Genomic DNA, 13,414 nt, shown 5'->3' with positions numbered 1-13,414 from the left:
AATAATATAAAAATAATCATATTGTTAGGCCCAGTGTTTGGGGGAGAGAACACTTCCCTGATAATATGCGGTTGCCAAGAAGAACCCGCCCCAGGGGCGTGTTTGACAAATATGGCCGCCTAAGCAAAGCGTAGCCCCATGTGATTACGTAACGGCGGCCCTGAAGATACATGCGAGAGGCGAGACGCGCACGCTGAGTTTAGAAAGCCCAAGAATTGTTTATTTAAGATTCAGCGTCCAAAACTCTAACGAGGCGAAAGATCCAACAAGACGAAAGGTCGAACAGTGGGTCTACCGTCTCGGTGTATCTTTAATGTCGTTTGACGCTCAGGCTCGATTGGATTTTCTTCCTTGGTAGATCTTTCATCTCGGTGGATATCCAGGCTCTTCCGTATCATATGAACATCGGAAGCACTCTACAATCACCTTCATTACCTAATTCAGCAAAATAATATCGAGAACGTCTGCGTTTCAAGTTCAAAAACATAACTACACCTAAATACCCGATAGTTTAAATTGAAATGTACCTCGGCGTTAGTGTTTCCACGTAGTCAGAAACGTTATTTCTGAAGAGATTTACGAAGATGAATTGGTAATTTAGGAGATATATGCTCTTACGGTCCCATCGAATGAGGAACGCTCACAACAGAAATTTTCGCGGATGCGCTGAGTGCTCCTTTATGCCTTGGTGCGCGTGTATGCGGCTTTCCTAGATGTGTTAAATTCCTCTGAGCAAGAACGCGACAACCGCGTATCTAAAAATATCTTCCTACGAACGAACTCAGCTTCGAAACCCCCGCATGGGCACGTGCAGCACTTAAGCAAGCGTAAAGGAAGTCTGCGAACATTCACTTCCTCAATTGTTCATTTTGCTATTTTCATTTATAATTTAGTTGTGTTTGCGGGAGTGAACAAGTCGCCTTTCTACCATTCAGATAATTTGACACTTTGTACCAGGGAGCTTAAATATTTCGAAATATTATGAATTGCCCCATTTTATTTTGTCGCGTTTTGATCCCGCGCAAGACTGTGCGCTACAGCGGCCTCACCTGAGTTAAGGAATCAAGCCTGGAAGTCTGAGTTTCGTTCTTCGGTGATTGTTCTACTGTTTTAAGGAACTTAATAAGTTACATAAGGGCTGGATATTGACCCGAAGCTCGACAGTGCAGTACACTCTAAGAAAAAAGGGTAGAAAAAGGGAGGAAATCGAGGCTTTTCTCCCCCGGACGAGCGAGATTCTCCCTTTAGCTAATTACACGTAGCGCCCTCTGTACGGCCTCTACGAATTACCGAAACGGGGGAGGAAGTATTCTCCCCTGTCGTCTGCAATCTGCTGTCGGCGCCGACGCCGAAAACGAAACCGTTCATCGTTGCAATGTGGCTTTCGCCGATCGGCGCGTACGACGACTATCACCAACACCTCCCCTGTGATGTGCTGCTGGCTTGTTTTCTCGCTGTCTTTTTTATTACTAGCATGTGCCCGCCACGCTAACGCACGGCTCGCCAGCCGTGTGTTTGAAGCACATTCCATTTGCACCGCTGCATGCTTGCTGTGGGCGACTCGCCTGCGCCCTGTTCAACGTTACCACTGCATTTGTGGACGTTTTTTACTGACGCCCAAGGGTAAAAGAGGTCAGCGATGATAGAAAACTGCCCCTTTTTCCGTCAACGAGCACGGACCGCAGCATATTGATGCATCAGTTACCAACAACAAAAGCATCCGACTAAAACCTGACCACAACCGCCGCCAAATCGGCCTAAACGCACCCAACTATGCTGGCAACGCTGTCTTTTTGGCCTCAAAATCTCTCCAACTTTGGTGTGAAAAATCGAGGGGCTTTGGCCATGCTGACAACGCTGACGAAGTTGTTTTGTGCATTTCTTGTTTCTTGTTCGTCTATCCCTGCTTTTGCGGCACCGTTTCAACGGAACGGACGGACGGCTTGTACGCTGTTGTGGTTTGAAATGGCAGCTGTTATTCCAGCTGACGTTCCTGGGGTGCTACCGAGCCTCACGTCAGTCTGCGCCTCAACTTCAAACATTCAGCTTCGACGACACAAAGGCGGAGACTTAGCGAGCTCGATTTTGTGGCCGTCTACGTAGGTGGTAGCGACAAGCTCGTCAGGAGGTAAGTGTTTAGTCATCTGATATTGCGCTTTTTATACCCCGAAGAAAACACACAAGGTGTTGCTGGCTTAAGGGCTCGTGGTAGAAAAGTGTAGGCTCATTTTAAAGTGGGTAAGCTACGTGCCATATCTCTTGCGAACGCGCACCCGCAAGCATAGCGTCGTGATTTTTTTTTTTTCTTACGGGCTCATATGCGTAACTGAGCTCGAATCTGCTAGCTATGGTGTCACTATGCTTACTACTGGTGACAGTTATTACACCGAGGTGAACGTTCACAGCCTCAGTAAGCAGAACAGGGGTTCTGGGTTGCATGCACAAATGCAAAGCGGGCACAGTTTCGGAGGTATTTATTTCGGTATCTTATGTCATCGAAACATCGCTCACTGCTTCCATTACAGGGGCTGGTCGAAAATTTCCGCTACAGCCGGTGCACGTGTACGAGTGGCCGACGGGTGACCTGCGCTGTTTCTAAAGAGAGACAGACCTACCTCAAGAGACTGCTTGTCGATGCCTTGGGCTAAGGGCGTCACTGTTCTCGTTGTGGGTGTAAGTATTTCGCAAAATCTGCGCTTCGCAGTCTGTCTTTCGTAGGGACAGTGCAGTGAAAGTATATTCCTGCTGAGAAGCTGGATTATATAAGCGTACGTGCGTGTGTGTGTGTGTGTGTGTGTGTGTGTGTGTGTGTGTGTGTGTGTGTGTGTGTGTGTGTGTGTAAAAATACAATTTGCACCTGTCACCACAATTTCTGTTGTAATTTTTTAGGAAACATAATTGAGAATTCCTAGCGCTCGATGCAGGAGTTAGAAGATGGAATGGATTCCACAGGATACATGCCGCGACTTATTCTGTTCAGGGGAAAGTGAAATGGAGACACTCGATGCTAACAATGAACAAATACTGCGTACCATGTGGTGCACCCACCTAATGCACTCACATTTGGTGCCCAAACATTGGTGTTGAGTGCATTCAAAGCTGCTGTTTCTTTTTTTTTCATCGCTAAGACTGCACTACAGAGGGTGCTGTACATGGTCGTTTTAGAAGTCAGTTATTTATTGCAATTTACTAATGAAATTGCGTTTCGGCAAAAATTTCCTCAAGCAATGCAAGTGGGGTTTTAAGATTAAACGAGCCTCAGGTAATCGAAGAATAGGTAGCCATCGCTACTTTTTTGCTGACACGGGGCACTCCTTGACCGGCCCCACATCGCCAGACGAGAATTTTTCTCACATTGCTCATGCCGTAGTCATCATCCTGAGTCTATTTGTGTACACTCCAGAACAGAGGCCTGTCTTCTCCATTTCCGATTTCTCCTATCCTGCTTTATCCAAATCCATCTGTTGCCCATAGGTTTTCTTCTCACACTCATCCACCGAGTGTTCCGTTTTATTCAGGCCTCGCATTCCTTGATTGCAACCTTATAGGTGTGTGCAAGTTTTTATGTAACACAAGGTGCTTTTAAACGAGTAGTGATGCCGAATTCCTTGATGAAAAATTAATCATAATGTTTGACTTCGATCTCTACGTACAGTGCTCAGCAATTGAAACGCGATACTCCGAGCGCGTGGCTGCCGGTGCTGGTTGCGCCACAGGTGAGCGCTTGTGAAAGCGAGCTGATGCATTGTGGTATACGATGAGGGTGAGAGCGTTCGTGACGCATGCTAAGTGCATCCGGGAGACAGCCCTTCAGTGTGTGGTTCTTGGCGACGCCATAGGGGTGCTACATGCCATGGCTTCAAAACGCTGTGCCTGCGTGCTGCGCCGCACCGTGCGAAGCTGGGCGAGCAGGCACCGCGTGCATTATGAAGAATTTGAATGCACATTTATCGCGATGTGTTATCGTGGCCCGGCGCAGCACGCAGCCGCAGCGTTTTGAAGCCATGGCATGTACCACCCCTATGGCGCCGTCAAGAACCACACACTGAAGGGCTGTCTCCTAGATGCACTAAGCATGCGTCACAAATGCTACCCTCACCGTATACCACAATGGGTCAGCTCGCTTTCACAAGCGCTCACCTGTAATGCAACAAGCACCGGCAGCCACGCGCTCCGAGTATCGCGTTTCAATCGCCGAGCGCTGTACACGGTCACTGGCCAATTTTTTTGGAATGTCCAATAATTCGAAAGCATCAGTGGCACTGCCATCTACCTGGCTGTGCCAGTGTATAACGACGTCTGAAATTTCATACGGTGAAGTTATTCGCCATCTGATTTTTCTGTCTTCGATCCAAAATGGCCGTAATCGCAGCAGCCCCAATTCTGTTCTGTTTATCCCACAGCCTTTAACTGCAATTTTCACGTTCCCTTCCTTCACATGAAGCATTACAAGTTTCTCCGTTGTGGGTTACTACCAGTGAGATTGCGTTATCCGCGCACATTTGTTTTTTCAATTGCTTTCACATTCTCTTTTTTTTTATGCTAAGTAACTTCAAATTAACCAATATATTGGTTGCAGCCAACTCTTGCCGCCAACATTGGCTGCAAGAGTTCCACTTTTGTGCAAGGCTTTTGTGGTACGCTTTCTTGCATGGCTTTGGTGTCGTGCTAAAAAACCTACCCCAAGGAACAAGCCATGCAGTGAGGCTTGTAAGTTTGCATGTTGTGCGGCAGAGCCAACTTTTATTTCTGTATTAATAAGCTTAAAATCAGACCTTGAAGTGAACCAGAGAACAGTAGGCCATTTGCCCTTAGGAGCGCATGGAAAAACAAGTAACGAAGCAGTGCACAGAGGAATGGCCTGAGCGGCATTTCCAGTTCGAGAAGCTCAGAGTAAAATATGTTTTGAGAGGAGGCTGAGAGCAATGGATCGACGTAGGTGGACAGCTAAGGTTTTCAGGTACATATACATGAAAAGCGTGGACACGCAGTGGTTAAGGAGGACTAGATGAAATGCAGAAACAACAGTGGAGAAGCTAAGACAGCCAAAGCAACCAAAAGGAGGCAAGGCAGATAGAAATGAATAAATGGAGAGAAGAAATGGAAGCTAAAACGTCGTTAGAAATGTACAGGGCTGAGAAATTGGACAATAGAAAAGAAAATTTCTACGATAATTCTAAGGGAAGCATTTTGCTTCTCGAGGCTAGGACAGATTGCTTGTGAACTAAGAGCTTTGTGGGAAAGTATACACAAAGTGATGGGGTATGCGCGGTCTGCGGAAAAGAAACAAACTATGCGGCACATAGTGTTTGAATGCGAGGGTATCCATCCAAACCTAGAGGGAAATGTTTGGCTTCTAGAAGCCGCAGGGTTTCAGGGTAGCACAGAGGAAGTCAACTTCAGGGCTGTCGAGGCGACAAAGAGAAGATATTCTAATAGAATGCTGGTGGATGAAAAGCGGACGGGAATATTGCCTAGGGCAGCTACCACGTGTAACAGAAAGAATAAGTATTCTGTGCCTAATAAGTTTTTTTTGTGCCTGCCCTAAGAGCAGAGCTAGTATTAAATGCGTGTAAAACACAGGTATATTAGTTGGTTTTTTTTTTGGTAAGATGACATGTCATCACCCCGCTACAAAAGGGATACCACTATCAGTTATCATCATCATTATTAATGAGGTGCAAGCCTTATCTGCTCCATGAGGCGAAATGTTTAGTGTTATAAGCAGTGAATGGCCCTGATATTTATCAGGTACGCGTGGAGCATGGCTTATGAACAAAAGTGTGCTAAAAGGAGAAATAACATAAAAAACGGAAGCAAGTTCTTGGTGGCTCTTACACGACTGCGTGGCTCAATAACCTCCCATCTGGAGCCATCAGATTGCCTGGTATTTGTCGGAGCTGTTGGGGGACTACATAATTGTGCCTCAATAGCACGCCAGGCGAACCTATCAGTTTACATGATGTTTCTCAAAGGTATTGGAGTTACTAGCACCGTGTCTTGGTATGGAATGTGCTTGACGTCGGGTGTACTGCTAGATTCTGCACCAGCTAACTTTGGTTGACCAGGCAATTACAATGACAAGACCAAAGTGCAGGAAGCATATAATGCCAGCTGAAGCCACAATGCTTGTTATTTCAAAGCCACATAAGCAGACTAAGTGCCCCAAGGAATTTTTGTAAATTATAAATGCTTCAAACAGTAAACAATGTTGCAAATTGAATTAATAGCAAACACTAATTATGAAGAATTTTAATTTTCCCAACTTTAACATAACATATAAATAGACATTTCATTTTGTCTTTAAAATATTTATTGCCTTGGTGGACTTGCTTATTTTACACATTTTTTAAATGTAAAACTGATGCTTCACTTAATTATTCAATTGCTTCGGTTAAAGTGAAGCAGGAAATTTGTAATGCAAGTTAAAGGTGTCATGGCCATACAACTTTTCATGTGAAGCACATATAAACATTTTTTCTTGCATGCTCATGCTCCCAGCGCTGCTGGAGCAGCAAAAAAAGTAAGGAAAGAACGGAAAAAACACTTTTCAAAAATGAACAAGGGCTGGAGTTAAACAGCTGTATATCATGCTTTTGCTGACTGGGGTAAAATGAACAATGCCAACTGTTCAGCTACAAGGTTAGGATAAGTTAGCTATAAAAGAAATTTCATAGAAACACAGCTTTCTAAGGTAATCTGCTTGCCATTTCTTATTTAGAGGGCACCCCTTAAGTGCCCACTTCGCTTCTGTGGTTTCACGTCGCTGTCGGCTTCGGTGTAACCGAATGAAGAAGAGGGCACCAGAGATAAATGAGATAGAGCAAACAGGAAGGTGGAGGAGGAAAGTATGGTGAAAGTGTGAGGGAAAGGGCAGTAAGCAGAGGCCGCATGAGACATGCTCGGCGGCTGTGATGCACTGTGATAAAACACCAGAGTTGCGCCCGCTGTCGTGTGTTCACTGATGACGCGGTCACTTCTGAGACACAGCAGCTATGCGCCGTCACCGAGAAGACTGCAGTTTGCACTGCGCTCCGATTTTGCATTGGGGGTATCGTAATCTTGAGCAACCTTTTTTTTTTGTCCCCTTTCTTTGTTTACTCTTTTTTTTCCTTTTGAGAATTATTTCTAGTTCAGTGTTGAGATAGATTCACAGTATACTAGTTACGTATTATCATGTTTGTGATTTCTTCTAGTGCAGCCAGTGGTGAGCAAATTCAGTGTCAGATATTCTGCTACCAATCCTATCAAAATCACTCTGTACAAACTGCAATGGAGGACAAAACACGCATGGACTGCCGACATAGCTCAGAACATTTATTTTGCATTCTAACTTTTTAAATGCTCCTTTATCTTTATACGCACAGTGGGCAATGGTATCATCATGCTGGACTCCAATATGCCAGTGTATTTGTCCAACAATGCTCAAACCATAGAAGAAATCATTGTTTCTGAAATAAAGCAAACAGAACAAGCTATTCTTAGTTGAGCGCCAGTTTTCTTGTGTGAGCCATGAATCTGGCGGAAAAACCAGCTTGTTTATTTCACACATGTGGAGAATGTAGAAATGTGTGGAAGCTTACCTCAGTTGCCACACACACCTGATTGAACATAGCTTGCAGCATATGGAAAAAACAGTGAAAACATGTCTGTTACTGGTGGCTGGTCACAGAAAAGAACGAATAAATGCCGGACTTTTTTGAAAGACAACTCTAGCAGCAAGCCACACGGTCCGCAGAAGCAGCGCGACACAGGACAGTGAGCGTGCTCACCCACTGAAAGACAGCATAAATAAATAAAAATACCTTGTATGCATTAAAATTTTCTGCCAATCCATTATGGTGACACAATTGCTACAAGCGCATTCTCATTGCACCATAATTTGCAACAGCGAATTTTGTGTTTTGTGGATGAATACCATGCTACTTTGGCTTTGTTTTTAAGCTTAATGAGTACCCAAAATCGCAATAATTGTAAGTGGCCTTTTAATTTAGCGAAATGTCGATGCTCGTCTGGTAACATTGATGCAAACAAACTTCCAAGATGGCGGCGCCCTTGTCTGTTTACGGCAAGTGAGTTATCGAACTCAAATACCGCTTAATAATTATTTACGGTCTATATTACGAGGTTTTCGAGCTTAAGTGACGCACTCGAAGCCCAAATAGCTTCGAAGCCTAGCGATTCTCTACTGTTAAGCTGTGTATAGTACAAATACCAGTGGAATCGGCCGACCTGCTTACCCGCGTTGTTGCACGTCCCGTGGTTGTAACTTGGTTGCTTCATTGCTTGCGGCTGTGCCGTTGTTTTTGTTTTTATAGTACTCCTTTGATGTTCAGGCATGATTTGCCGTGAATTAAACCTGCCTGGTTGCATCGATATCGTTGAAAACCGCGAAGAATGACCGTTACGATTTGCCGATCTTCGCTTCGAGAACTTGTGACGATGCGATGACGATTGGATGTCTTGTGAGTGAGAGAGTGCGAATCAGTCAGTGATCGAACATTCTTTTCAAAACATTTAAATGTGATTAAATCTGATTTTTATGAGGTTGAAATTTACGGGTAAATTTGTCCGCGGTAAGGCGAGGGCGACGCTCACAAATGTTGCACACATCGGTGGCGCAGCTGCGGGTATTGCGGACGTTCAATGGGAATGCGTAGCGAAAATTAGAAGTTGATTAAACACTGAAAGCGTGCATAATAACCGAACATAATAGACAGGACGAGATTGCAATAGACATTTGCATGTTTTGGAACATGCAGTGAGCACCTTGCTTACACGTTGGTTGACTTCGATGGCCAAACAATTATGGTGGTTTTTGCTTCAGCTGTCAAATATTACCCCACAATGGAGTAAGCTGGAATGCTATCCCCATACACTGCAGGGTGTCGTTACGTTCTAAATGTCCATGCAATGCATCCAGTACTGTGGGCCCACTGTCGCTCAGCTGAATGCTGGGGAGTGCCACATTTTATCAGAAATGTGATGTGTGCCTGACTGTATCAAAATTTGCCCGGATCCACAGTACAAACGTCAGGAGTTCCTCCACCACAATTTAATCTGGCTGGTGTTGTAGTGGCCAAGGCCAAAAGGCGTCGGCTAAGAAGCTATACACAAGTTTATGCATCTTGCCTATGCCACTAGTGCGTATGTATACAAAATATGCGAGCACGCATATGTGCATACACCAGCATATATGCTTACAGAATGCAATGCATGCTAGATGAAAAAAATTTGCTTACCTAATGTCAATTGATGTGGTAGTGCTTGAACCGACACTAAGCACTGCTTAGTGACTGTTACTTATGTTGTTCTGTGTGACTAGTACAGCCACTATTCTGGGTTCGACAGTGCATGATTACCTTGGCATTGTTTATGCTGTGAAGTTCTAAAGCGTGTGGCTAAGGCGTTGTGCTGCTGAACACGAGGTCGCGGGTTCGATTCCCGGCCACGGCAGCCGCTTTTCTAATCGAGGCGGAAAGCAAAATCGCCCGTGCGTACGAGGTTGCGGCGCACGTTAAAGATCCCCAGAAGGTCAAAATTTATCGGGAGCCCTCCACTATGGTGTGCCTCATCACCTGCGTTGCGTCGGCGCATTAAACCCTACAATCCATCAATCAAGTTCTAAAAGCGTGATGATGAACACAATATCAGCTGAATTGCATGACCTGTTTCTTTGAAACTATTGGAGGGTAGAAGAGAAAATGTTTGGGCATGTTGGTTCATACTTACACGAGAAACATAGTGCAGTAAAAACACAAGTCGAGGACGGGACAAGTGCAAAGTTTCAACAAATTCTTTATTGCAGGACCAGCGCATATAAACACATCTGGCTCGTAAGAGGAGTAAAGGAAACAAAAACAAACAGCAAAAGATGAGAGACGAAAACCGCCACGTGGTTTGCAGGGCGGGAAAACAAAACGTACAAACCACATACAGACATCTGGCCACTAGAGAAACGCTACTTTTTGCGCACTACTTGCCATGAATGGGGCTCCATTTTTCAAAGTGATGAATACCAATTCGGTTGTGTTTTAAGAAATATTACAAAAGGCAAAAGTAGCAACTGGTCCTGATAAATAGTGATTATAAAAGTTCCCTCAGCTTTCTTGCTATTCTCAAACTTACTAAACTTTAAATCGGTATAAATTGGAATCAATAAGCTCACATGCCAAATTGTTTCGGTGTCTGCGCTTGTGTCACGCAGTAATGTAGCCCCAAGCTAGCCCATCAGGATGGCTAGGTTCTGCTGTCTCACCCTTCGGAAGACGCTCCTCTCCGTTTTCTTTATGCCGACGCACGATCAGGCTATGGCGGCAGCGTCCACCACTCTAGCCAGGCCGTGGCCGACGCTGCAGCGTTTGGGACGCCGCTCCCGCGGATTTCAAGTAACGGCTGGCAGAATCTCTGGTTTCTCTCGTTGTAGAGCCACGTGTGAGAAGAATTCAAGGGATATCGCATGGGAAATTGTTGTGGGTGTCGTTTAAAGCTTTGCTTTCCAACAGTTTTTCATTTTTATGTTTTTCTCTTTATCTGCTATTACAGGCCAGATGTGTTTATACATGCTGGTCCTACAGTAAAGCATTTATCGAAAGTTAGCTCTTGTCCCGTCCTCACCCCATCCTTTGCTTCTACTGTGCTGTTTTCTGTGTGGTCTAACATTGTTACACTCTTTCTTTTTTTTCTTTCTTGCACGCATATTTCGGCAGGCTTCACAGGTTGACAAAATGACAGGTGCAATTCAATAAGGTAGGGCACCTAGCAAACGTATACTAAAATTTATCTGTACTACTTGCATCACTACACACTGTCACAGCCATCACTAACTCGGGGGAGGAGCCGCACCCAACTAATGAGAGGGTGGGGAATGATGAGTGGGATCACGACTGTGCTTACAAGAAGCAGATGTGGTCCTCACTAGTGTAAGAAAGTCATGGAAGCGTGATGCAGCTTCTTATGTGTGACAGTTACGAACGAGGGGAATGCCGCTGTCTCCCTTCCGCCTTCCGCATCATCATTCCCTCTCTCGGTCTTGCCATCTTTGACATGCTGGCCACGTCATCCAGCAAGATGAAGAGCATAACATTGCCCCTTCCAAAGGGGCAGTGTTATGTCACCCATGCCTCATTGACATGGACCCTCCTTTAAGGAGTGCGTGTGTGTTTGCTCATGCATATATGTGAACTTTCATTGTGCCATGTAATCCTGCAAAAGGAAAAATTGATTTTTTTCTCCTTGCAATCATTTGTCTAACTGTTACTGCCCATTTTTTGCCAGGACCTGTTACTCCCAGGGAGCCACAAGCCAGGACGCAACAAACTTGGTATAAACTTGGCACCACTTGTTATGTTGCTGGAGCCCAACTTCTGTTCATGGCCAGCGGAGTAGGGTGCCTCATCTGTTTGAGCTGCGTGTTAGAGCCAGGACACTTGCGGAGCAAGAAGAAAGTGATTGCTGTGGAGCGATTCAGTGATTTTGTTGCTCATGCCCTTCCAAAGTGCAAAAAAGAATAGTTTTGCAAAGAATTATTAACACTGCTAAACTTTTTTCTTTGCGTGCGACATGGCCAGCAGCGACATGGCCAAAGCATTTTTCATTTTGGTTCCTATTGCTTTGGTACGAGGGCGTGTCTCAAAAAGATATCCTGAAGATAACTACATGTACGGTTCTCATTGCCGGCCTTGACCGGAGTCAACTGTTGTATACCCAACTTGGTCACTTGTAGGGCTGGCAAGCCACCTTGAGGAAGGTGCTACAAGAGGGGCGCAGCTTATTTGAAAGCGCCACAGCCCCTGAAGAAATTTTTGTCGAGTAGTGCTCCTGCTATTGCAAAACATTATGCTTCCGCGCAAGAATGACGGCGTTGCCACGCTTGAAATATGGCCAAGTTGGAACTGTTTTGCACACACTCAAGCGTTTCCGCATGTGCGCAAACGAGCGTCATGCCAAAAAAAAGCTTCTCCATGTAAAGACAAAGTTGGTAAAGGTTCTGAACGTTTGAATGAATGGGTATGCTCAAAAATTAATAATGGTAGTCAAGCAGGCAGATATAGTACCTGTGTGGTTTAGTTGTGCACTTTGACTTCTGCATAGGTGAGAATCGGGTCCGGCTGACTGATACTGACTTGTGACTAAGTGCTGAATTCGAGGTGCTGACTGGTGATATACATACTGACTGGAACGGTCGGTACTGATTGTTACAGCCACTACATCTTGGGCCAGCAGTCACACTGTGAGAAAAGCGAAGCTGGTGAGGTTGGAGATTATTTAGCCCTTCCTGACGGGGCGTGCCGCTCCTACCCAGCAATTTTTTGGCACACTGGCCCCCATTGTCACTGGCTGCCTCGGGTAGGTCACTATCTATGAAGCCAGTCGTGGTTTCAGCCACGGCAAAGTAAAAAAAACAACGGGGATGGATAGATCCTGTCTTTCATCCTCTTCAGCTGACTATACACATAATCCACATGGATTGTTTATGTATTGTTTTTGAAGTGCAGTTATATATAATTTAATTTCTCCATGTCAGAATATTTCTCCAATGCCAGAATATAATTTTCAATGGGTACGTGTGCCTTTCATGGCCATTGCTATTGTTTTTGGTGCCTACAGTTTTGTACACCTCAATGTAAGCACACAAATATATTTGTTAATTGCAGTTGTACGCCTTATAGCATAAAACCTGCATTACAAGTGTATGTCGGTGTATATATTTGTGTGGATTGTTATGAATAAAATTTATTTACTAGTGCGATTCCTTTTTTTGTGTTGCATCTTGTCATTATAGTTTGTATCTGCTTGTCCAAGTGTCAGTTCTACCTGCCGCGGTGGCTCAGTGGCTAAGGCGTTGCGCAGCTGAGCACGAAGTCGCGGGTTCGGTTCCCAGCAGTGGCGGCCGCTTTTCTGATGGAGGCGAAAAGCAAAAACGCCCGTGTGTACGAGATTTCGGCGCACGTTAAAGATCCCCAGGTGGTCAAAATTAATCTGGAGCCCTCCACTACGGTGCACCTCATCGCCTGCATTGCGTCGCCGTGTTAAACCCTAAAATCAATCAATCAACCAAGTGTCAATTCTACAAGTAACCTTGACTGCCAGGTCCTGCTTAACAGATTGAAATGAAAATATGGCAGCAAAGCAAGCCATAAATCCTACTTTATTTTTCACTAAGTGCAGACAATATTTTTACTGAAGAGTCGTCAGTTCGTCTGTGTACACTAGCTGGCAGGAAAGGCCTCCACGGCACTATTACAAATTTAAAAGTTCCCAGTCATAACATGAATGGGATGACAACTTGACCAAAATGTTTAGAGGTGGCACAACTTTTCACTGCGACCGATAGCATTATCTACCTGTCTGCTCTTGCCTGAAATGGCAATATCTGGTGTACACCATGGTTTGCTCACTGTTGAAAGAAATA

General features: G+C 44.9%; 1 long non-coding RNA gene across 1 annotated transcript; it reads left to right on the top strand.

Annotated features, from left to right (window-relative positions):
* Positions 1 to 1,800: 1,800 nt before the first annotated feature.
* LOC144168972 (uncharacterized) lies at positions 1,801 to 12,745 on the top strand. The gene is made up of 3 exons (XR_013322315.1): positions 1,801 to 2,128; positions 2,526 to 2,673; positions 11,278 to 12,745. It is a non-coding gene; the product is annotated as an uncharacterized LOC144168972 (long non-coding RNA).
* Positions 12,746 to 13,414: the final 669 nt, after the last annotated feature.

Source organism: Haemaphysalis longicornis, unplaced genomic scaffold, assembly GCF_048455015.1.
Source record: "Haemaphysalis longicornis isolate Haplotype H1 unplaced genomic scaffold, Haemaphysalis longicornis Haplotype H1 scaffold_2, whole genome shotgun sequence".
Taxonomy (NCBI): Eukaryota; Metazoa; Arthropoda; class Arachnida; order Ixodida; family Ixodidae; genus Haemaphysalis; species Haemaphysalis longicornis.
This window is presented reverse-complemented; position numbering and strand designations above follow the sequence as displayed.